Below are 25,796 nucleotides of genomic sequence, written 5' to 3'. Positions count from 1 at the left end.
TAGATTTAATCAACACAGTAACAAATACAAACTCCTAGGTTATTGTAACTATTTTACCATGAGTCACAGACAGTCCCTTTAGACTCTCCAGACTATCTTGCCAGTCAGGCAAGCTGGACTTAGTTCTAAATGGTCATTTACACCAAAAGTCACAAAATATTCAGGTTGCTTCTGGTCCCAAAAGACCAGTCACTTACCCCAGATCAATTTGTACCTTAGATCTCACCACCAAAGATGCCTGTAGCCAATCCTGTAATAAATTAACTAAAGGTTTATTACCTAGGAAAAAGAAATCCGAGAGTTATTTACAGGTTATAGCAAGCAAGCATATAGTAACAAATGAGTTTCAGTCTGTTATTCAAAAGGTGACAGAGATGGTCAACCCTGGGGATCTCTGCTTATTTGTTTCTTAGCTCCAGCCCTTGTAAGAGTGCAAACAGCAGAGAGATGAAAAATCTTCATGTTACCTATTTTTATTTCCCCTATTCAGGATTCAAACGGATGGGACCAGGCCTTCTGCACATACTTCTCCATGGGTGAGTGTGGCAATCAACAACGCTTTTGTCCTACAACGGCTCACTTAATTTTTGATAGTCCTCCTGGATGGGTGGGGGGAGCCACTCTGCCTGTCTGAGTTCACAAGTTCGGAGCAGGCATTTTTACAATTATAAGCAAACTTATATTTTACCTTGTAGCATGGAGTACAGACATTACATATGAGATTAATGCATGCAGCAACCTACAAGCATTTCATAGTGTCTAAACACTAAATACATTCTTATAAGATTAATACCTATTTTGAACAAAACTTACATACAGGTGAGCTGGCTTGGTTTCCAGCTATGAGTTTGTCAATTCTTAGCTAACACCTGCGGCCTTGGCCAGAGCTGGCACTTGGTTTACCAATGTCACATGCCCCATCCCAAAAAGTTACATGTGGTCGTTGAGAGGTAAGTGACCCCTTCATGAGCTTGTAAGAACAAGGAGCAAAAGTTTTTTTAAAAGTGTCAGCAGTTGCTTTGTTCTGTTTAGTTTTAAGAAGCTATACTTTTACAACTGGAAGCCCAAATCCTGCTTGCCTTACTCAGTCAGTTGAGTAACTGGGACTCCTTGCATCAGTGGAGTGAGCAGGATTTGACCCTCTGTAACAAACAATGCACATGACTTGGTGTAGAACACTAACTTGCTCCTGCAGTGGTCCCACTGGCGCCAGGGAGGAGCATGAATGTGAGTAATGGTGTCAAAATGTAACCAAAATATAAAAATGGTTGCCCTTAAGTGACAGGCAAGTTTAAAAATTACATCATAGTATTAGTTTGGAAGTAATTGCTTTCTAAATATTTGTGAGATTTAAAAAAAAAAAAAATTCAACTGCTCTAAAGGGAAATAAATCCCTCCAAAAGATCTAATTCTAAAAGGCCGTAAATTGGTACTTCCATTAGTTTTTTAATTATCTTTCATTGTCTTTTTACATTTAATAAAAATATAATACAACCATATCCCATCACTTTAGGTTATAATAAAAAGACTCATATCTACTCAAATTATAACTAAAGTTTAATATTTGATACCTTAAGGGTATAGTCTGTGAACAGAAATCAATATTTTATACTGCTTCCTGAAGCACAATCCTAGTAATTTCATTTGGGAGTAGAGATTGCAAACAAGTGTAAATAATGTTGTCCTGGTTTTCCCTTCACCTCCACTAGTTTTACACCAGTGTAGAGTTTATAGCTAGTTTACATATTATGAGATAAGAATCAGTCTGTCTAATGTTTGTCCATCCTTCATTACACAGAGGCTGAGAAGGAAGAGAAATGGGAGGCATATTTACAGACGAACAGTAAGCTGTAAAGAATCTAAGCATTTAAGATCTAAGCAGAAGTAATGAGAATTTCTGATTCATGTAAAATTTAATTCCCAGTGCAGGAGATTAGCAGTTCTCCTACTAGTTTAGTAGGGATTATTTCAATATACTAGCACCGTACACAACTTTGTAAAGGCTGCATTCCCTTGATTAATTCACAGTTGATTATCTAATCCTTCATAGTGGGGTTTTATACTGAACTCAACTGAAATCAGTAGTTATACTGCCATAGATTTGCTGAAAGGAAGTATAGTATCAGGTCCCAGCAATGCAAACTCCAGTCCTTAATGTGTTACTATCCAATTTATCTCCATATCTTTCTGACTTCATTCTGTTCCAATTAGTTTTTTTATGAGGTCTTTCTTCCCAAAAGATGTATTTTCACTTCTAGTGAAGTGCTTTTCATTTTGCAGAGTGTAAAACTGCTACTTGTGAATTCTCTGTGGCAAAGGATTTTCTTATCTCTACAGATTCTTTACATTTGTCCCTCTGGGTGATTAGACTCCAGTCTGGGAATGAATATTAATTTGGTTGTGTCTTTTTATTTATATATGGCACCTTTCTTAGTTGATCGATGTGCAAATACTCTGTCTTGGGTATTTCTAAGATACATTCACCATGGTATCTAAGTGCTATCCATTTATATGTCATTCAGTATATTCAAGAGTGATTGCCTTTCTTTAGAGCCTTTACATTCCTCTTGTGTGCTGGGCATATGTTCTCATCACTGTTACACTTGTCATCCTCCACATTTTCCCTCCACTGTTGGTTAAACCCACTTTATCATGGCTTGTCTTTAAGTTGGATAGTAAACTTTTCAGGGCCGGGACTGTCCCTTGTATAACACAAAGGGCTCTTGATACTAACTAAGGCCTCTCAGTATTACATTTATCCAAATAATAATGGGAACGGTAACATCACTGGAGTGAATCTTGAAAAAAGGCAGAGAACCTCCAAGCAAAGGCTGATGACATGCCCTGATGTTTCTACTGTAAATAGATAAATAAAAACCCAAGCAGGAGAAAAAGCTGCATTATATCTATTTGGATAGATAAAGTTCAGCTCTAATTCCAAACCAGAGATGTTAATGCTAGAACTACTGTACCATACATGAAGCTAAATCACATTTATTTTTCAACGCTTGCAATAACCTTTTAAAAATAACTATTATTTTCATATACCTGACAACCAATCAAGTAGCTTCTGCAAAGGGACATATCCTACTCTTGACATGTACAAAATGCATCCTTAGCTTGAAGGGCTTGACCCTACAACACGTTGAGTATTTGTCTGGGTTGCTGAGCACCCTCAACTCTTACTGAAGTCAGTGGGTGTCATGGGAGCTCAGCATATTCAAGGATCAATCCTTTAATTGGGTTGGACACTGGAAATCTATTGCAAGAAAGGTAATCCTATCTTTTATTTTACAAATACGAAAAGAAGTTATCTTTATAGAGCCTTTGGCACGAGCACCTTTTTTTATAAGAGAGTCCTTAAAATAATTCTTCCTTTAAACAATGACCTTTCAAGCTAGTACTTTATTTCCTCCCCACTAGCAAAATGGACTGTTTTCTATTTGCATAATGGGCTCAAGTAGCAAATGGGTGGTTAAATGCACATTCAGCCACTTGTTGGCAAGGATTTTGCTTCAGACAAGTACAGTGCTAAAATTCTTGCTGTCATGGAACATTAAACAGGTATTCTTTCAATTTTTTACACAGTTGTCTCAATTTCTTATACTAATCTAGTAGAAAACAGACACAGATGAAGAGCTCAATTCTTAAAAAGCAATAGTTACCATTGACATAGCCGATCATGGTGGTCTCTTCTTACCTTAGAGTCTATGAGTCTACTATGGAACTGACTCAGAAGAAATGAAAAATATGTGGCAAGCCCCTCAACTGGTACATTAAATCACTCCATGGTTTACACCAGCTGAGAATCTGCCTTATCCAACTCTAGTGTCTTAAATATCCTACATATCACTGTTACGCACATCCTGGCTTTTCTGTATTGACATTAGGCCTGTGCAAGGCAAAAACGGAGCAAAGTGAAAGGAGAAATACGTTCCCAGTATGAATGTGAAAAAACATTTATTTTATTTTTATAAATTAATATGCATAGCTATGGTTTTCCATTCACAAAGAAGAACCACATAACTGCAGCCACAGTGAAAAAAACTAAAGCAAATTTGAGAAAAACATCAGAAGCAAATTTGAAAGGTCCTGCTCTCTCAAATAGTTTCCAAATGCTCTCTAATGTGGCATGGTCATCTGCTCTGAATGCCTACTAACTTCCCTATGAGAATCATCTTCCACTTTGACCCAATGAAAGCAGGATGGAAAATACCCCCGGAAGATCTAAGACACAATGACAACCGACACCAGTCCATCACAGGAGTCCTACCCCATAATTAGATTTGGCTCAGACACAACATCAGGGAGGTGTATAATGCATTTGGTGGCCTCTATACTGTCCAAGTGACCACATAAGAACTAACCTAACCTAAAATTTGCAAGTGTCCTGGCTTGCTTCTGATCAAAAAATGTCTGTGGCCTCTGCAGCAGAGTAGGGGGAAGATAGCTCCATTTAAGGCACAGTACACAGAAAACACACCACACTTATGGTGGATCTTGACACTGAACCCTTTTATGTACACACATAACAGGCAGTTTCCCCATGCTGTCCAGCTGGTTCTGAGCTGGAGAACCACCTCTGTTTTGTTCTCAGCAGCTGCTTACCCCATGATCGTCACAGTGGTGTTTGAAAGCATCTCAAGATGAAACTTTGATACTTACGCTTGAAAAATTTCCCCTTGGATTCAGCTCTGAAACAGGCATTTGTCTGTGTGCATGCTTGTATTTGCTTGTGTGTTCACAAATTGAACACAACTGTAGCCTAAGGGCCTGATTCTGAAAAGTGCTGTCCATCGCCTTTCCACCCACAACTCCCAGTGAAGTCAGTAGCAGCTGGTGACAAGAACCTTGTAGAACTGAGCCCAAATGAAGCAGCGAGAGAGATTTTACATTACAAGACTATTTATTTTTTCCCACTTATTCAGACTGAGCATTTAACATGGTAACCACAGCAACATTTGATAGATAAGCTACAATGTGAGAAAACAATTGCCAGGATGCAGTGTAGTGTTTTGTACTTTCATGGTTTCTAGGGGGAAGAACTCATTCTCCTCAAGTAAATATAGTTTCCCCGTGCTCATCATCCACTTGAGACATTGCATCCCTGAAGATCTTGGGGGTGACTTGAGATAAATGAAAAAGCTGAATGTTTTCTGTTTAAATATCTCAGACCCCCTTCTCTCCATTTTCTTATGCATGGGTGAGTATATTTGATATTAGTCTAGTTTATAGCTACTTATTGAAATGAGTGTGATGCACAGAATGGTATCTGCACCCTTTCCAACTCAAATCTGTAAGATCCTTATCTTGTCATGTGGAAAATAACATTTGATGTTTTTTGTTCGGTACACGCTCATCCATCTTTTCATTTTATTAGATTATTGTATTTTTTAAAATATTACTTTTCTAACTGAATAACAACTGCAGCCAAAAAAGTGACTATGAACTGTTTGAACCAAGTGTAACTGGGTTACTAAGATGAAGAGGGAAATGAAAACTGAGAAAAATATCAATGCAGAAATTTGTAAACATTTGAGTCTACTTTCTGCATCACAGATCTAAGCAGTTAGTGTCCTTATAGCCAGGGAATAGATTTAATAGACAGAAAATGGCAGAAGAACAGAAACAAAATTAATAAATTATCCTAATCTACATGTATCAACATAGGTACAAATTCTCTAACTGGGACTTGAACAGGAATGAATCCTAACATCAAATGTAGCTCCATTCTCAGTTCCATTGCTCTATCTGCTATTGTTTCCAGTCCTTATGAAGCATGGTGTTGATACGGAATGATCGGTGATTTAGCAATCATTTGGGATTAACCAGAGTCTTCAATAACTGAAAATTGTACCTGAATACCTGAGTGTGTTGTTTCTACTGTACTTAGTCGGCTGTTAGAAATTGCACTGGATTGTGTGTTAGAAAGTTTGATGTGATTGAAGCAATTCCTTGCTTTCTACAAAGTGTTACTGGGGGCCTGATTTTGATCTCACAATGATATAAATTGGACATAACTCCATAGTAGTCAATTATGATACACCAAAGTAGAACTCATGTATATAAATCTTTTCCTTGGTTTCTTTTTTGATAGATATGCTAGAAACCATAATAGCTGTGTTTAAGTATTCATATTATGCTACGTAAGCTTATCCACATAGGCAGCATTTAATATTATATTGTCAGATACCTGTCTGATTCATGTTAATATATTCTTAATTGAATATGAAATGGTGTGCTTTAAGTTAAGGACATGTACTCAGCTCTTCAGTCCACTCATGAGAAGAGCCTGAGACTTTAATTCCTCACTCAGGAGAAATTATATCAAACTAACCCTAAATGCCTTTCCATTTTCTCTGATGTTTCTGTGGTAACACCATGTTTCCATGGTTTCCATTATAATACTGTAAGATGTTATTACTAACAAGTGTAGAAATGTGGGCTTTTTGTTAAATACATGATTTTAACATGACAAATGTCTCTTTAAGAGTGTTACCCAGCTATTTAAATTTGCCCTGAATTCAATCTTGTATTAATGGGAGTTAAAACTTTCTGTAACTTACATGCCTTATCTGTGGAATACTCTTCTTTAACCATTAGAAACTCCCAGTCCAAATCTTTATTTAAGAACAGGGCAAAGAAACATTTGTTTGCTGCCACCGTTAATCGTTCTTAATTCTGTTATAAGTGTTGTAGAAATGTGCAATGCCTGAGGCTTAGCAAATGCTGATTTTCTGCTGTTCTGTTTGTCAGATTTGCGTCCTTGTTAACAGAGTATTATAATTTCCCATATATAGCTGCAGTATTAAAAACTAGCCTGACAGTGAGACCCCACCAGTTATATGCAGGTGTGTTTGAACTTCTGCAGTTTTAGAATAGCATTACAGTGAGCTTGAACCTGGTTTTCTTTCACTGTGTTAACAGGATACAGTAGAGTAGGCCATTCTTAATAGTTATCATGCCCTAAAAAAATGATCTGACAAATTCTTGGGTTTGTTTCTTCATTATTTAGTTTATAGCTGGTAATGGCAAGCTTCAGTTATTCTAGCATGTGATGCAGTAGGCTGTTCCTCTGGAAACTTAATAGACTTTATTCTATTTATTCTTTATTTGTTTATTTAACAGACAGTACGTTTGCTGGAAAAACAAAGAACTCGCCTTCTACAATATCAAGCCATGTCAGGTATATCTATCTTCCCATACTCATCCCCTCTGTGATTGGCCTACCAGCATGAGGTAGCGTTTAAGTCACTGATCAGTCTTCTGCCCAATTAATTTGATACACTTGCATAAGGACACTTTATTCTTCTTTGAGAAAAATATGAAGCATTATTAATGAAATGTGATGACCTGGGTAATTAGAATGAGGGTACTTGATAAAAAAAATAAAATAAAGGAGGATGTATGTAGTTTAGGTGACCAGTGGTCAGAAGATAAATTGAGAAGCCAAAATGATTGATAATTATGAGTTTCCCATTATCCATCTGTGGAATAGAGACCAGAAATATACTAAATTCAGTTTTAGGGGGGGAAAAAGTGTTTTCTAAAGCAACAGACCCAGTTGGCTTCATAAGGAAAACTCTTATACAGCTTTTAAACATCACCATGGAATATAACCTGTTCTATACTGACAACTACTGCTAGGTCTCTAGTAGGTTTTCAGAGCAGAGAAAACTGGAGGACTTTTACATCGGTTCTGTCTGACAAAGCAGACAGAGAGAAACTGCTGATCTTCAAGATATTCCGTATGAATGTGATAGAACTACATTAATTGAAAATACAGCTCCATTGTTAGATCTCTCAGCAACCGTCAGTACTTGGCCATACAGTGCTTGTTTCCTCCAGGAGTTGAAGTTAGGTCCCACAGAATACCAAACTGGTATAAATTACACTCATTTTGTATACCCACTCAATGCCAAATTAATACAAGGTACACTGCTTTGCCATTTACACCCATTTAGTGACCAGTGTTTATCCACTGGGTCTGATTCTGCAATAATCCAGAATCTATGTCAATTCATACCCACTGAGGATCTGGCTAAGTGGAATCACAAGCTTTGATTATGAGAGCAGAATGAGATATATAACCTACATTTGCATTTATGTTGCTACTGAATTTTGCCCATTCTCATCAGAATTTTTGGAGCAGAAACAGCAAGGATCTTAGAAGAAAGTAATTAAATTATTTGGAGTTATTTCTAATAGTTTATAATATAGCCAGATATAGTCCAATAGATTTCAAAGTGACACTCAGATTAGTTGGTTTCTCTGCCATGATGTTGGCAGGCCTCATTGAAAACTAGATGAGCAATAAATCAGTAAAATATCCTTCTATTCTATTTCCGGTAGACTGTGTCAGAGCGTACTAGAAGAAACCAGGTAAATGTTCAGTAAACCAGGAATGACTAATGCAGAATTAATGGTATAAAATGGGAAGTCACAGTACTGGAGAATAGACCGTAGTGTAGGGACCATTGTGGAATAGCAGGGAGATAGACCAGGGGGCCAAATAAGAATTTCCCACCTCCAGTTTGTGATAAGAGTTGAGAGCTAGCAGTGCAGTTATCTAAAATCAAACTGGGCCTGATGCCAGTGTAAAACAGGGCAGACGTTTGACTGAAGTCACAATGGTTTAACTAGTGTAAAGCTGGCAGGAGTGAGATATGCTATGTCCTACCTTTTGATAGTGTGAGTGAAGGTGTAATGGTGTGTATAAACCCCATGCCTGTGGAGAACAGGGAAAAGGGTTAATGCAGGGCTAGGAAGGGGACCAGATGGGCTCAATTACAATACACTTTGAAGGAGCTTGACTTGGCATGTGTATCTAGGCGGCAGGAGAGAAGGAAGTTGTTCCTGAGAGCCCTGGAGGAAGGCTGAAGGCATTCAAGCTGAGCGACATTGCAAGTAGCTGGAGGTGCTCCATGTGGACAGAATGATTTACTGACAGTTTTCCTTTGGGGACTGGCTGGAACAGGCCACCTCCTTTTATTCTTTTTGATTTCTTTGGCCTGAGTTACCAAAAGGGGTTTTGCTGAAGTGAGGTTCTTCTTCGAGTGCTTGCTCATGTCCATTCCATATTAGGTGTGTGTGCTCACCACATGCACCGGTGCCGGAAGTTTTTCCCTCAGTAGTATCCGTAGGGGACCGGCTCTGGTGCCCTCTGGAGTATAAGGGGCACCACCGGCTCCCCCCACCCTTCCTTCTTGTCTCCAGTGATGATGCTGGACTGTCTGCTGCTTCAGCTAGCCTTTTCACTTTGTTTGGTATTACGAACTTTTCTTGTAAAATAGTTGTACATAGTTAACAGTTATCCCTTAGTGTATTAGTGTGTTTTATTTGGTTAGTCCTAAACAGGACTCAGCCTAGCGACAGGGCATGCCCCGGTCCCCAAGCTTTAAGCCCTGTGATTGCTGCAAAAAACCGATGCCCATCAGCGATCCGCAAAACAACTCTGGACTTCGGAGTGAAACCCAGAACCAATTTGAGGTTCAAAGTTGGAATCATGAATGCTATGTCAGAACTGGACATATCAGATAAATCTAACATATGGGAACTGGCACTGCTAACAGTAGCTGTCTTTTCCCTTATCTTCTTCTTTGTAACCGATACAGACAGAACAAAAATGGCTCTAGGTGCCTAGGCAGTCAGCCCTTTTCCACCAACTGTGCCTTTGAAGAATTGACAGAAGGATCGGAAGGCACAATCCTGAAGACCTGAAACACCTAAAGGAAGCTGCAAGATCTGAAACAGGCCTCTTATTCTTCAGATCCTATGACCCTTCAAAACCGGATGGCTTAGCAGCAAGAGCTTCTTTAAGCAGAAGCACCTGTAGTCTGTTCTGCCTGTCTTTGTGTGCTCTGGGCATGAAAGTCCAGCAAATAGAGCACCCAGAGGGAGAGTGACCTTCTCTCAGGCACGCAAGGCACCTAACATGTTCATCTGATGCCAGCTGGGTGCAAAGCGCATCCGTAAAGCTTGGTTTCTTATCTCCAGTTCTCTCATCACTAGCCTTACAAAGTATACTTAAACTATCTATACTTAAAACAAAAGGCTATACTAAGAACAACAGCTATAAATGATCAAGGAACTATAAATGGATAAAGAAACGGATCCAAAGGACCGGAGTGATTCTCCTCTGTAGGCGCAGTGGTCTGGAAGGAACTGAGGCTCTAGATGGTGGAGCATTCCCTTATGTAGCCTGACCTTCAGAACGTTCAGAAATGCTGAGGAGAAGGACAGGAAGAGGTGCACATATGCTGTAATGGGCACTGCTTGGGGAAGGTTATACTGTTAGCTGCCACCAAGGGGCACAATATCCATAAATGGGAATATGAAGAATCACTCGAAGAACTTCTGTTGTCATAGGATGAGATTCTCCTCTTCCCTACTTCAGTGGAATTACTCTGCTTCTACACCCATGGAGCTGAGATCCTAATTTGACTCCTGAGCTATTTCAAAAAATAGAAAACACCAGGCTGGAGTAGAAGATCTGAATAAGATGTATTGGAATATCTCCTTAAATCTGAACCTTGTCTTAGGGAAATTCTTATAAAGACAGGTGCTACAAAATGTGGGCCTGATTCTGTGAGGTGTTAAAAGCTGGCTGAGAAGGGAGCAGCCTGGGACAGAGAAAGAGCTCCACGTATGACAGAAGAATCAAGGCTGAGTATGAACTTTTGTGCTATGAGTTTAGATTTATTGAATGTTTAAATAATTTCTGTTATTAAACCAGCCCAGGTGGGGTGCTGTTAGCCTCAGGAGAGACTCTGTGGAGTTCTTAAGGGGCCTGCAAGAAGGGGCTAACAGAGGCATGGTGCCTGCAAAGTGACCTTTGGCCATGAGAGGGCACTCAGGTGGCGGCCACCATATTACATCCCCCAACTACTTATCTCCTGGGAATGTTGTTCTATAGAGAGAAGAAAATAATTGACAAGGTTAAAAATAATTAGATAATATAGAATTCTTCCATCACTATGAAAGTGTAATGCAAAAAAGATATTCTGTGTAGCATGAAGAGTCCAGAAATCCCATGCAGAGAAATTTAATAAGTATTAATGATATTCTGAAGAAGATACTAGACTTGTTAGTGGTGTGCAGGATGCTTAGATCATGCTAATAGTAAAGCCTAACAGATTCCCTGAATGCCTTTCATGTTGCGCTGAGATTCTAGTTTCCATGGTAACCTAGAGCGAGTTAAGAAGGGTACTGTTAAACTGTATTGCAATTTTGCTTAGTCTCTCTGAAAGAAAAATGTTGGTGGAAACCATTTCTGCACCCACTGTTGTAATCAGTTTCCTCCTCTAGTTTCTATTGTCTGTACCTGAACAAGTTCTTTAGGGGAAAATATGAGTGGTTTAGTTAATGACCTATTTGTTGATACTGGAGCTTTACCAGCTGGCAAACTGTTCGAGACATTATACAAACCTCACGAAGCAATCAGAATATAAATAGGAAACATAAACTAAATCCCAGAAACCCTTAAAAACAGAACAAAATGGGCCAGATCCGAGCCAGAAGATCAGCCCCCAAGGACTCCCCAAGCATGGAGTCACCAGAGAAATTCCTAAGGGATCCCTTTCCCAGAATCCCATGTAGGCATCTCTAGGCGGCATGGCCAGGACACATCTATACCTTAGCAATCTCCAGCTGGCAGAATGGCCCTTTAGGGAGCATTGGCAACCAATGCAATGCTATAAAACTGCTGTGGTTTGAAAGGAGAATTATACCCAGTGGACCTGATTCTTCTAGTACAACAGTTATATATATGTGACTCTGAGTAGGTCAGTGTTTAAAATTGGAGTAGGACAATGGAGAATCAGGCTTACTGTTTCTGGTATAATAGAAAGAAGTATTCATTACTATAATCTGATGATGACTGGAAACCATCAGATTTACCAGCACTTCTAATTTGCATTGCATCGTTCATCTCTTTATGAAGATAGGCCAGCGCAGAACAGAAGTCTTTGAATTGGGACACATGGATTCTTTTCCCAACTCTGCTAGTGACTTGCTGGGTGATCTTGGGCAAGCCACTAAATTTCTCTGTGCCTCATTTTCCCCATAATTAAAATGAGAAAAATAATATTTACTGGTAATTAACCAACATGGGATTTTTGAGAGTTCATGTAATAACACCTGCACAGTGCATTGATATCCATGGTTGAAAGCTGCTATGGAAGTGCAAGATGGTATTATTATTATTACTCAAAGATGAAATATATGTAGAATAGTGTTTCAAATGACACAACAATTAACAGAGTTTATAACAGAAAATAGGAGGAATCTGTAAACAAGAATACAAGTAGCAGTAGGGGCTCACAAAGAACACATATTTTTCCAAATAAACCTTGCTTGAGCCTCATATTGTGAGATGATTCCCCAAAGTAGTGGCCCTTAAATTGTCCTTATGAAAATTACAGTTTTGAAAATGCTGACTGTTTAATGCTATTAAATCTATTTTTAGGAGGATGTGTGTAAGGGAGTGAAATAGCAATGCTGTAGAGTCATTCCACCTATGTTTTTGTAGATATTTTCATTTTTTTAGTGAATTTAATGTGTATGAAAGTTCCTAGATCAATATGGAATATGAAATCTCTGTTTATTCACAGAACAGGCACAACATTGGCAGTGGCTAATCAAGCATCCCCACACTACCCAACCAAAACATTGTAACCTTAACCAGGAGGGGCACTGCTCATGATTAGAGGATGGCTGCTATGGTTAAATAAGTGTGTTGGAGGTGGCTGGAGAGTTCAAAGGGTTAACCTTCACACTGAGTCACAGATTGAGCAGAACAGAGAGTTGCATGTTGCAGCTGCAAGCAAGCTCTGGGTTGTGTCCTGTTAGGAAGATGTTAAGAAAGAATATAATAATGTAACTGATGATTACAAACTCTCCTTGTTTTTATAAGTACAACAAAGGCAGTTCATTTTCCATGCCCATTCACACCATTAGCTACTCTTTCAGACTGCCAGTAAGGTCCCCCTTTGATGTGGCCAGCTGTTCTTTAGTAACTAGATTGAGACAGCCCCTTCATTTCACATAGGCCGGGAAGCACTTTACTTTGGCTAGATTGGACCATCCATGGTACTGGTGCCCTGTAGGTGAAAGCCAACCTATCCTTTGTCAACTCTGAGCATCCCAGTCCCAGGAGGGAGGCAGGTATTTTAGTAGGAGCATCTATCAGTACAGGTGAACATTTGCACAGTGCGTATTTCTGTTTCATCTCCTCTCTGATAACTAGTGGTACATACAGTAGGCTTCAGTTCTTTTTCAAGTGCTAGCCCATACCCTATTCCACAGCTGGCGATCGACCATTGAATGTGCGTGCGTCAGAAAACTTTTTAGTTAGCAGTGCCTGGGTGGGGGAGGGGATGGGGCATGCACCTTTTTCTCCCTTTTGTGTTCAGCAAGGGTGTAAAGGGTGGAGCCACCTCAGTTTCCTCTTACCACTGTGGATGTAAAGGAGCAACTCCATTCAGAGCAATTTACCTCTGTGGTTAGTAAGTTGCTACAGCACGTTTTCTGGACCAGAGTCTTCAGGACCATCATTTGTCTGTGGGGCCGGTACCACTGATGGTTCTGCATAGTGGACTGCATGGCCCCCAGCTTCAGGCAGTGCCCCTCCTGCAAGGTTGCCATGCCTCTCAGTGACAGTCGCAGTGAGACGCACGTTCCAGACTGGTGTGAAATTTGCAGCTTCTTCTCAAAACGGAGTCAGCATTCAAGGGGGTCTCACTTGAAGCCTTCCTTCAGGTGTGGTCCATGCATCCAGACACCAACCCTGTACGCCAGACCTTAAGATCTTCAGGAGACCTAAGGTCTTTGAAGTCCATGGTGGAGACATCTTTAAAATGTCTGGAGGCGCCCTCCAAGTTGAGCTCAGTGCTGAGGAAACTCTGGGACACTGAGCAGAAGTCCTCAGGGGAGAGGAGTCATAGAATGCCTTCCCCAGGCTCAGGTGCTAATCCTCATTAAACTACAAGGCCATCCAATATCAAGGTTGCTTCAACGCTTAGAAAAAGCTCCCTGATGTGAGCATTAGCTGAGGAGACTCAGATGTATCACAGGTCTCGCCTAGTACTGGATCAGCCATGCTGGCTTCATGGATCTCACGAGCACCTGAGTGGCCACTGGTATTGGGACCAAAAAGAAAAGGAGTACTTGTGGCACCTTAGAGACTAACCAATTTATTTGAGCATGAGCTTTCGTGAGCTACAGCTCACTTTAGTCTCTAAGGTGCCACAAGTACTCCTTTTCTTTTTGCGAATACAGACTAACACGGCTGTTACTCTGAAACCTGGTATTGGGACCGGCTCCATCCTGTGAAGCACCAACAGCAGCAAAGCAGCTTTAGCCAGTGATCAATGTCTTCCCCTCTGCACCACCACTGAGGCTCCCCTACTACAAGCTGAAATCACTAAAGAACTAAAATTACTAAGAGCTGAAATCACTGAGCGCTGTGTTAAGTAGTGTGGGGGGCCCCTGAAGATATATTGTGGAGCGGCTGGCAGAGCAGAGCAGTTTGCGGGATGGCTGGAGGGGTTCACTGGACGGCTGGTGGAGCAGAGTGGCTGGCGGAGCAGAGCAGTTTGCAGGATGGCTGGAGTGGCTCACGGGACGGCTGGTGGAGTGGCGTGGGCAATTTGCGGGATGGCTGGAGTGGCTCACGGAGTGGCTGGTGGAGTGGCTGGCGGAGCGGAGTGGCTCATGGAGCAGCTGGCGAAGCAGAGCAATTCGTGGGACGGCTGGTGAAGCAGAGTGGAGTGGAGCCCCACGGAGAAGCGGGGCAGTCGGCTTCAGGCCACGTAAGGTGCCCCTTCCCCCCCCATCTCCACCCAGGCTGGGAGGTAAAACTCTGCAGATAAACTTTTGAAGTCTTTTGGGTTGTTGGACTTTTGGGACTTTGGGTGATTTTGGGTTGCTGGACTTAAGTACCAAAGGGAAAGGACACGCCCCAATTTGCTTGGGGTGGGGTTTTGCTCATGGGTTGTGTTATGAATCCTGTTGGTGATGTTTCCCCAACATAATGCCACATTGTTTCTCTCTGTGATTAAAAGGCTTTTGCTACACTTAGACTCTGTGCTTGCGAGAGGGGAAGTATTGCCTCTTCGAGGCGCCCGGGGGGTGGTATATATTTGTCCCAGGTCACTGGGTGGGGGCTCGAGCCGGTTTTGCATTGTGTTATTGGAATGGAACCCCTAGATATTGAACCCGGCCCTTGTTGCTGCCAACTCTGGTGGGCAGAAGGGTTATACATAAGAACAAGTTATCTAGAGACCCCATCCTAGATTCCTGCCTAAGGTGGTGTTGGAATTTCACATAAACAAAACCATCAATCCACTTGTGTTCTTCCTGAAGCCTCACGCAGGAAGAGCCAAACAGAAGTTGAATATCCTGGATGTGAGAAGGGTCTTCTGTTCTACTTGGAGCAAACTAAGCCCTTCAGGAAATCCCACGGGCTCTTTGTTCCTGGGAGACAAGTGACATCCACTTAGAGAAATCTTCAACTGATAGCCCAGTGCATGAAATATTGATTGGCAGAGACACATCTCCCTGTCAGCACATTGCTAACACATTGCACCAGGATGCAGGCTGCCTCAGTGGTATCTTTAGTGCACTTACCCCTCAGGAACATCTGCAAGCCAGCAACTTGGTCATCTGTTCACGCATGCACAAAGAATTATGCATTGGTGCAGGCAACCAGAGATGATGCCAAGTTTGGCAGGGCCATACTACAGCCCCTGTTGGTGTGACTTCCTTATACCATCCTCCAGAAAGGTCTACAGCTTGGGAATCACCAGCAGTGGAAAATAATATGGACTGTCACTCAAAGAAGAAAAGGAGATTACTTACCTATACAATACTCATGCTTTTTGAGATGTGTAGTCTGTGTAATATTCCATGACCCACATTCTGTCCCCGTCACTTGGGAGTCCACAAGTCATGGGCTCCGGGAGTGGGAAAGGAAGTGAGGGTAGTGGGGCAGCTCTCTGCCCCTTATACCTTCACTGAATGCATGAGGCAGTGAAAGATGCATGCGCTGCCCCACAGTCACTGCTAACTAGAATGTTCTATAATGTATGTGCACTGAACATGCAATCATCAGCTGAAGAACATGTATATGCACTACACATCTCAAAGAACATCCATTACTGCAAATAGGTGAGTAACCTCCTTATTTTAGGATAATCTTCATTTTAATGCACTAAAGAGCTTATTTCCATTTCAAGGATGTTATACTGATGTTGTAATCTCTCTTGCCCTAGCATGGTTTGCAGAACTGACAATTGTGAGTTGATCTGGCCAGTATTTGATGGCATGCATGTGGATAATGTAATTTTCAGCATCTTTCAAGTTTCAGACAGGCCTTTTGTATCTAATGTGAACCACCAGTTAAAGCTAATTCCTTTAAAGTTTCTAGGAAATTTTAAATGAACTGAAAGCACCAGTTGAAGGGTCCAGGGCCGTTCCATTAATCTCACCGAGATTTGTAAAACTGTAAACTGTGCCTCAGCACAGTTAAAATACAACAGGATCACACTAATGGGGCTGTGATAAATGAAGGGCAGGGAATTGCTTGCTCCCTTTTATGGACACCCAGCCAGCCAGTTAGCTATAAAAATTCCTCTTAGTAGTTGTTCTCTACTTGCGTTACCTGTAAAGGGTGAAAAAGTCTCCCTGCATAGGTAAAAGGAAGGGAGTGGGCACCTGACCAAAAGAGCCAATGGGAAGGCTAGAACTTTTAAAAATTGGAAAAAAACCTTCTCCTTTGTCTGTCTGTGTTGCTCTCTGGGAGAGGCAGACAGGGCAGAACTATGTTGTAAAAAGCTTGGGCCAGGTACGAAAAATCATCAGATCATACCTAAAAACTACTCATTTGAAACCCCAGATATGTAAGTAGATCAGGAAATGTCTAGGAAGATGTGATTAGGTTTATTTCCTTTATTTCTTTATGGCTTGTGGATTCCTCTGTGCTAACCTCAAATGCTTTTGTTTTGCTTGTAACCTTTTAGCTGGATCCCAAGAAAGTTATTCTTGATGCTGAATTTTTGGAAGTGGGTTTTTTAAATCAAGCAATAGCCCAAGTTTTTCAAATGTATTCTTTCCTTTTGTTTTTAATAAAATTTACCTTTTTAAAGAGCAGGATTGGATTTTGTGTCCTAAGAGGTTTGTGCACATGTTTAATTAGCTGGTGGCAACAGCTGATTTCCTTTGTTTTCTTTCTCAGCTCTTCCCATGTGTGTGTGTGTGTGAGAAAGGGCTTGAGGGTACTCCATAGGAAGGAATTCCCAAGTGCGCCTTCCTGGGTTCTCAAAGGGCTTTTTGCACTTGGATGAAATTGCTCATGCTTTTGTTTAATTCATTCCTCCGCTCCACTCTGTGAATGCAGGGGGATAAACTGTACAGTTAGTTAAGCTGTTTTCTTCAGTTCTTTTTTTTTTTTAACTAAAATTTGTAGATCTCTTTTTTAAAAAAACATATTTACTTGAAAAAGGAAGTGGAAGCCATTGTATTCTTGTCAGTGCTTCATTTATAATCACATTGGCTATTTCTTAAGGCAAATCAGAAAGCCTAATAATTGAAAACAGTTTGTGCACTCTTTGCTGCCCCGAGGAGCTTACAGTCTAAAGTACAGATAATGCTGTAGGCCAAGTTCACCATTGTTGTAACTGAGTGCTACTCTACTGAAATCAGAGACATGCCACCTGCATATGCCAACTGTCAACCTGTGCAATGGGTCAAGACAATAGCATGTTCTGGGTAGGTGGATTGTGGGGTGACAAAACAAGAGGGGAGAAGAAATTATTTGGAGAGCATGATCATTTATTTAATTTTTCAATGTTGCTAACTCAAACAATTGTATCATGAGTCTTGCAATATTTAGTGATTGTAATGATCTGAGGGTGCAGGTCCTTGGTTTCAGCAGGTCTGGGACCATGAGGGCCTGAGGTCTCTGACATGCCCTTGTTACCAGAAAGGAATACAGATAAAGCAGCACCTCAGTAATCTTGGAAGATCAGATCCTACAGGACATCCTATTGGGATACCCACAGCCTGGGGCACCTAATTGGCTTGCACCCATACTTAAGACAGGAAGAGAACTGGGTAGGTTATCTGAGTGACTGTGCAGACGTCCTGTTGCTACTGCATTGGATCCTACTCTTTGCCTGTCTCCTGCGATCTGGCTCCAACATGACTCCTGCTCTGCACCCATCCTGATCTTGGTTCCTGCCTTGCTCTTGCTCTGTAACTGATTTTTGCCTTTCCCCTGGTTCCTGTCCCTATGCCGCACTCCTGATCATCAAATCTGACTCCAGCTCTGATCCTTGGCTCAACTCCTGAGTCCAACTTTGACCCTGGCCTTTAGGCCAGTCTGCCTATGCCCTAGTTCCTTACAGTGATTTTCTTTATGTCCTGGATTCAATAGATCTAGAAACTAAAAAAAAAAAAAGCTAAGATTTTCCTGGCATCTATTGAATCTTAGCTTTTTTTTTTTTACTTTCTAGACCACTTCATTGCAGAGAAAAACATGACCCAGATGCATGCTGAAGGCCCAAAAACCAGAAGGCAAATAAAAACAAAAAAAATTACTGTTTTTTTTTTAAACTCTTCACATTGGATGGTAATCAGAGCAGGTTGTGCAGCAGGGACAGAAGGACAGTGAAGAAATTTGGCAGCATGTGACCTCCAGAAGAAGGAAGAGGAGTGTCCATGTACCAGCAATGCAGATACAGGTGAGCAACTGTTTTCATGTTCTCTCCACAGGTACTAATGCAGAGAGTGGACTAGATGATGCGTCTGAGGGAAGGGAGCAGAAGGAGATTCCACCGATTGGAAGGCATGAGATGCACTGTCCTAGGGATGGGGGTTCCACGACCGCCGCTCCCAAGAGAAGGAGGTGGGTGGTGGTGGTCGGGCACTCCCTCCTCAGGGGGACTGAGTCATCTATCTGCCGCCCAACCAGGAAAACCAAGAAGCCTGCTGCTTGCCAGGAGCTAGGATTCACAATGTGACGGAGAGACTGCTGAGACTCATCAAGCCCTTGGATCGCTACCCCTTCCTGCTTCTCCACGTAGGCACCACTGATACTGCCAAGAATGACCTTGAGCGGATCACTGCAGGCTACGTTGCTCTGGGAAGAAGGATAAAGGAGTTTGAGCTGCAAGTGGTGTTCTCGTCCATCCTCCCTGTGGAAGGAAAAGGCCTGGGTAGACACCGTCGAATCGTGGAAGTTAACGAATGGCTACGCAGGTGGTGTCAGAGAGAAGGCTTTGGATTCTTTGACCATGGGATGGTGTTCCAAGAAGGAGGAGTGCTAGGCAGAGACGGGATTCACCAAACAAAGAGAGGGAAGAACATCTCTGCAAGCAAGCTGGCTAACCTAGTGAGGAGGGCTTTAAACTAGGTTCACCAGGGGAAGGAGACCAAAGCCCTGAGGTAAGTGGGGAAGTGGCATACCAGGAAGAAGCACGAGCAGGAGAGCACGAGAGGGGAGGTGAGATTTCTCCTGCCATACTGAGAAAGCGGGACAATCAGCGAGTTATCTTAAGTGCCTATACACAAATGCAAGAAGCCTGGGAAACAAGCAGAGAGAACTGGAAGTCCTGGCACAGTCAAGGAATTATGATGTGATTGGAATAACAGAGACTTGGTGGGATAGCTCACATGACTGGAGTATCATCATGGATGGATATAAACTGTTCAGGAAGGACAGGCAGGGCAGAAAAGGTGGGGGAGTTGCATTGTATGTAATAGAGCAGTATGACTGCTCAGAGCTCCACTATGAAGCTGCAGAAAAACCTGAGAGTCTCTGGATTAAGTTTAGAAGCGTGAGCAACAAGGGTGATGTCGTGGTGGGAGTCTGCTATAGACCACTGGACCAGGGGGATGAGGTGGATGAGGCTTTCTTCCAGCAACCAACAGAAGTTACTAGATCGCAGGCCTGGTTCTCATGGGAGACTTCAATCACCCTGATATCTGCTGGGAGAGCAATACAGCGGTGCACAGACAATCCAGGAAGTTTTTGGAAAGTGTAGGGGACAATTTCCTGGTGCAAGTGCTGGAGGAACCAACAAGGGGCAGAGCCCTTCTTGACCTGTTGCTCACAAACCAGGAAGAATTAGCAAGGGAAGCAAAAGTGGATAGGAACCTGGGAGGCAGTGACCATGAGATGGTCGAGTTCAGGATCCTGACACAGGAAGAAAGGAAAGCAGCAGAATACGGACCCTGGACTTCAGAAAAGCAGACTTTGACTCCCTCAGGGAACTGGTGGGTAGGATCCCTGGGGAGAAAAACATGAGGGGGAAAGGAGTACAGGAGAGCTGGCTGTATTTTAAAGAATCCTTATTGAGGTTGCAGAAACAAACCATCCCAATGTGTAGAAAGAATCGTAAATATGGCAGGCAACCAGCTTGGCTTAACAGTGAAATCCTTGTTGATCTTAAACACAAAAAAGAAGCTTACAAGAAGTGGAAGATTGGACAAATGACCAGGGAGAAGTATAAAAATATTGCTCAGGCATGCAGGTGTGAAATCAGAAAGGCCAAATCACACTTGGGCCTTGGCTACACTTACAGATGTACAGCACTGTGAGTTAAACCCACCTTCGTACAGCTGAGTAGGGAAGGTGCTGCAGTCTGTCCACACTGACAGCGCATTGTTGTGGCCACATTTGCAACATTTGCAGCTGCATTGGGAGTGGTGCATTGTGGGCAGCTATCCCAGCATTCAAGTGGCTGCAACATGCTTTTCAAATGGGGGCGGGGCGGGTGTAATGGTCTCAAGTTGCAGTGGGAGAGGTTTAGGTTGGATGTTAGAAAAAACTTTTTCACTAGGAGAGTGGTGAAGCACTGGAATAGGTTACCTAGGGAGGTGGTGGAATCTCCTTCCTTAGAGGTTCTCAAAGTCAAGCTTGACAAAGCCCTGGCTGGGATGATTTATTTGGGGATTGGTCCTGCTTTTAGCGGGGGTTAGACTAGATGACCTCCTGAGGTCCCTTCCAACCCTGATATTCTATGATTCTATGTAATGAAGATATCACAGTGTTTTTACTATGTTGTATAAACTAAATAGTAGGTAAGTGTTGCTATCTTAATGGTGACCTCTGCAGGCCTTTGGTCATAATGTATAACATACCTATTAACGTGCTTACCTCTTTTCCTATTCCTTATGCAAGGGACAAAGTGTGGATGGGTCTTGTGAATATTTTACTGGAATGATCTTTTGCTTGTGACTTAGCTTCAGGCTTTACATGAGGCCTAGGAGGGCAGCTGCATAAAAAAGGACATAAAATTTAAGTTACTTTGAACAATTCCATCACATGTCTAATGATTTATGGAAAATATGGATACATTCATCTAAAGTTGTAAGGTAATCAAGAAAATGCCACCTTAGCAGCACTGTAAGATCACATCACTAGCTGGGAATTCTGAGAGTTCTAGAACACAGGATGAATGTAGGTACTAGTTGGTAGTGAAGCACCATAGGGTAACATGCCAGTCTTCAGATGTGAACAGACAATATGATCTCTGGCCCAAAGAGCCTACAACCTAAAAGCCAAATCCTGTAGTCCTTACAAGGCCTTTTATTCAGGCAAAACATTTAAGCCATTGGTTTCAATGAGCATTTTCCCTGGGTAAGGACTACAGTGTTTTGGCCTAGAGTGTGACTATAGTGACCTATTCATTCTCAGATGGTGGTGGTTGGAGTGAGTATGTGTACTATTCCTTTAAACGTATCAGGAGTGGCTCTGAAGAAAGATCTATGGAGCAGAGATACTATTGAACAGAGAGACACACAGATGCAGTAAGTTTAGAGATAATCCTGTTTTCCGTATTTCTAATTCATTTTTGAAGAAAACACCTCTTTCTGTGTTGCTTTACGGGCCCTCTCAGAGGTCCTGAGAGGCCCGGGCCACTTCCAGCTTTTGAGGCCATAATAGAAATAAAAAATGACAGCACATGAAAACAAAATAAGGCACCAAAAAAGTGAGACATAAATTGAATATTTTTTTATTTAACAGATGCTTTTCTAGCCTTTTTCTGTGCAAATGCACTAATTACTGAGGAAAAATCTAGCTTTCATGCAATGTCACAGTTGATATTAAGCATGGTGAGCCCATTCAAATGCTCTTTTCCCATAGTTGAACAGTGATAGTTCTTTACCTGCTTCAACACATTGAAGGTGCATTCACCTGAAGCCACTGATGCAGGCAAATGGACAAAAATACGCAATGCAATTGTGATATTAGGAAACACCTGAGAGAGTCCAAGTTAGAGTATTTCATGTAGCAATTCCTTTGGCTTGCAATCCAATTTAAAGTTTGTGGAATATACTTGTTTGAGGAAGATGACCTCGTCACTGAGATCTTTTGAGATTTCTTTGTTGTACTGTTGCTGAAATTGTTCAACTGCAGAAAGTAGATCTTCATTACTCAGTCTGTTGACCTGCCAAAGAAACCCAAAAAGGGTACAAATTAGTCAGAGTGACTCAAATCGACATGTAAGACCTGATTGAATAGAGTCAATGATAACAAGGAAGACATTGACCCTATAATGCTGCTCGGCATTGGATTCAGTAGGTAAGTTGCGAATGGTGGAGAACTCAGATGAAATGCCAATATTCTGTGCTACTAATTTGGACTCAGTCAGGATTGTGTTGCATTGTTCATAAATCTGAATGTCATTGTTAAGACTTTCAGTGTTATCCCTCTCAACATCAAGTGTAGCATTGCGTGCTTCAATTACCAGATTAGTTTGGTGAATCATTGTAAGTAGCTTCATCCACAAAGATGATATGTACAAATCTGGACATGTGCTTCTGAATAGACTGACGTTCAGTTCGAGCCTGTGCAGTGAGATTGAGAGATTCAAGCTCATTTAAAGCCTTTCTCACTGAATTCAGATGCTGCGCAACTGGTTGAACACCATCAATCTGTGCAGACCATCTAGTTTTGGACATCCCATGCAGTGAAGCAGGAAGATATTGCTTCAGAATTTCCCACCTTTGTGGACTGCTACTGAAGAGATTGTACATTTGCTGATCGGTTCCAAAGTAAGTAATTGCCTCCTTGCATGATTCAGCACAGTCAACACCTACAAGGTTTAGTGTGTGATTTCCATAGCTGGAGAAAACACAGTTTGAATTATGCTCAAGCAGAACTGCTTGTACACCTTTGTACTTCCCAGCCATATTAGATCCGTTGTCATAGGCTTGACCAGTGCAGACTTGAAAATCTAACTTTAAAACCTTCTAGAATTGCTAGTACTCGAGCAGCAATTTCTTTTCCAGTTTTTCTTGTGAAATTATCAAACAAAATAAACATTTCTTTCATTGAAAATTTTAAGCTGTCTACAATCTTAACATATCAAATAACCATAGTAGTCTGTTCTTTGTGAGAACAAGCTGGAGTGGCATCAACGATTGAAAAATACTTGGCATTTCAAATCTCATCAAGAATTGTTTGTACGAATGACCCACATAGCTCAATAAACTCATTTTGTATGTGTGTGGAGAGATAATGGACTTGCATGCACTTTTGACTCTCTTGCAGTTCTCGAACACATTTAATGTGCTCTGATAAAAGTGGGTCATATTTGCTGAGGAGCTCAACTATGCCTAGAAAGTTTCCATTTGCACGATCACCAATACATGGACTGGAACCAAAGAAAGCCAATCCCTGCTCAGAAGGAAAAAGGATGACATCCAGGATGCGCTCAAGTTTTTTCCAGTTATTAGTTTCTGTAGATAGTTCAGTCAAAAGTAAATTCTCAACTGAACTTTCAGCTGATACTGCCCTACTGGTTGATTTCCATGCAACATAGTTTTCTTTGTGTGATGTTGAACTCTCATGTGATGGTATTTGGTCTGTCAACTTCCTCCAACCTCTGTTGATGCTCCATCCTGATGGATCAGAGAGAACTGATGCATTTGCAGCACTTTTGTTCAAAATGAAGCAGGATGCTCAGTACAGAGATTGTTTCCAGCATAACCAGTTTCTTGTGTAGGTCTCACCATTTGGAAGAGTTTTTGTCAGCAGACGAGTAGGGAAAGCATGATTATCAGCATCATTTGGGCAGCATTTCTCTTGTCAATAATTCCAATGTCAGTCACAGTCAAACCTGTAGTACTCATGAATTGCTCTTGCTGCATAAGATCTACATCTTCCTGTTGCTGTTGAGTTTCTTGATGGAACATAGGATCTTCTGCTGCATCTGTTACTGTTGGCACATCTCCTTCTTTACTACTATCCTCATGTTCAGGTATTGGCATTGAAATATCACCTGTTGCAATTGGGCAGTTTTTATTATCTGTAGTATTGTTTGTTGGCTAAGGTGTGTTTTCCAGTGGTTTAAGAAATAAAGTTATTGGCTTTGAGCTCTTAGCTGCAGCTTCACTCCGTTGTTTTCGCCATCTCTTGCTTATACCACTTTCAAATCTCCTCTTCAAAGTGATCAATATGTAGCCTATCCACACTTGAAATATTCTGCTATAAATAAGTAGCTTATCTACACTTGAATCTTCTACTGTAAACATGTACACTAATGCTGAATGGTACATAAATGCTGAAAAGACTTAAAATGAAGTAATACTAATTAAGAACACAAAATGAAACAGTCAGGTTATTATCCTTATCACTGAATCAAAACTCAAGCACGCAAGGTATAATATAACAGGCTGAGCTGAAGACAAAGGGATGACATATATATAGTAAACATAGACACGGATACAGACAGAGGGTTAATGTCCAAAAATTTCAAACATGTGTCCTCACAAAATTCACTGTACAAGATTGTCCTCACAAATTTTCACCTTGAATCTGGGTCTATAGACTATGAAAGCCTGTGATGAAGGCCAAGCTACCAGGCTAGGGCTCAACCAACCAACCAGTCACCTCTTTTAGCTACCATATGAAGATAATAATGAGGAATTCTCACACATAAATAATTCATTCGTCAACTAAACGTAAAACTATAAAAACACTAAAATGTAACAATTCTCTGCCTTGCAACATGCACTTGATCCAGCACCAGCCATTACTAGTAGTTTGTTTATATAATCAGCTGATCTGAGAGGACACGTTCATCACGGTCTAATCTTGTGCCATCAGAGCCGATATATTTTTATTAATATTTATGAACATTTTAAACTCTTCAATATGACAAAATCTATATCAGTTAACAAAAAAATTATGTCTTTTACCAAATCACATCTCTTATTTGCTTAAATTTGCAGCTCCAAGCCGAGAGAGTGTGTCACATTTTGGTCTGATATGGATGCGCATAAAAAGAAGTTGCAAAATTATCAAATGCCAAAAAATTAACAAGTGTTTAAATTTGAAGCCCCCTTTGAGCTTGAGGCCCAGGCCAAAGGGGGAGTTGTAAGAGCTGGTGAATCTGTCTCTTTCCAGATTCACAGACAGACATAAATAAGTTCATCCAGCCCAAATGAGTTGTTGATGATGCATTCTAGGGACACATGGGGAAACATATTCCTATGCAACATGGTCCCCATGAAGCAGAATGAACAGGATGATTCTATTGTGTATTGCATGAAAAGAGATACCTTTAATTTTTAAAGGAAAAAGAAAATGGAAGTAGTGCAACGTGGGTCTTAAAAGGACTGGAGAACCTTTGCTGAAAGGTTTTGTTGTGTTTTTCCCAGTGTGACTGCTGTTCTGTGAGATGACCCATCTACATCCTGTGACTATCACCCTTATCCTTTTATTACTGGACTAGATCAAGAGAATTGCATTTGTAATTCAAACAACTGTTACACAAAGAGACTCCTAT

At 41.3% G+C, this 25,796-nt stretch overlaps 1 long non-coding RNA gene across 1 annotated transcript in view; it reads left to right on the top strand.

Moving 5' to 3' along the window:
* Nucleotides 1-5,074: 5,074 nt before the first annotated feature.
* LOC140916581 (uncharacterized) overlaps nt 5,075-25,796 on the top strand; it is a 109,100-nt gene continuing 88,378 nt past the window's right edge. The window contains exons 1-2 of the long non-coding RNA XR_012160558.1: nt 5,075-5,203; nt 7,129-7,186. This is a non-coding gene — a long non-coding RNA (uncharacterized LOC140916581). The remainder of the gene's footprint in view (nt 5,204-7,128; nt 7,187-25,796) is intronic.

This window comes from Lepidochelys kempii, chromosome 8, assembly GCF_965140285.1.
Source record: "Lepidochelys kempii isolate rLepKem1 chromosome 8, rLepKem1.hap1, whole genome shotgun sequence".
Classification (NCBI taxonomy): domain Eukaryota; kingdom Metazoa; phylum Chordata; order Testudines; family Cheloniidae; genus Lepidochelys; species Lepidochelys kempii.
This window is presented reverse-complemented; position numbering and strand designations above follow the sequence as displayed.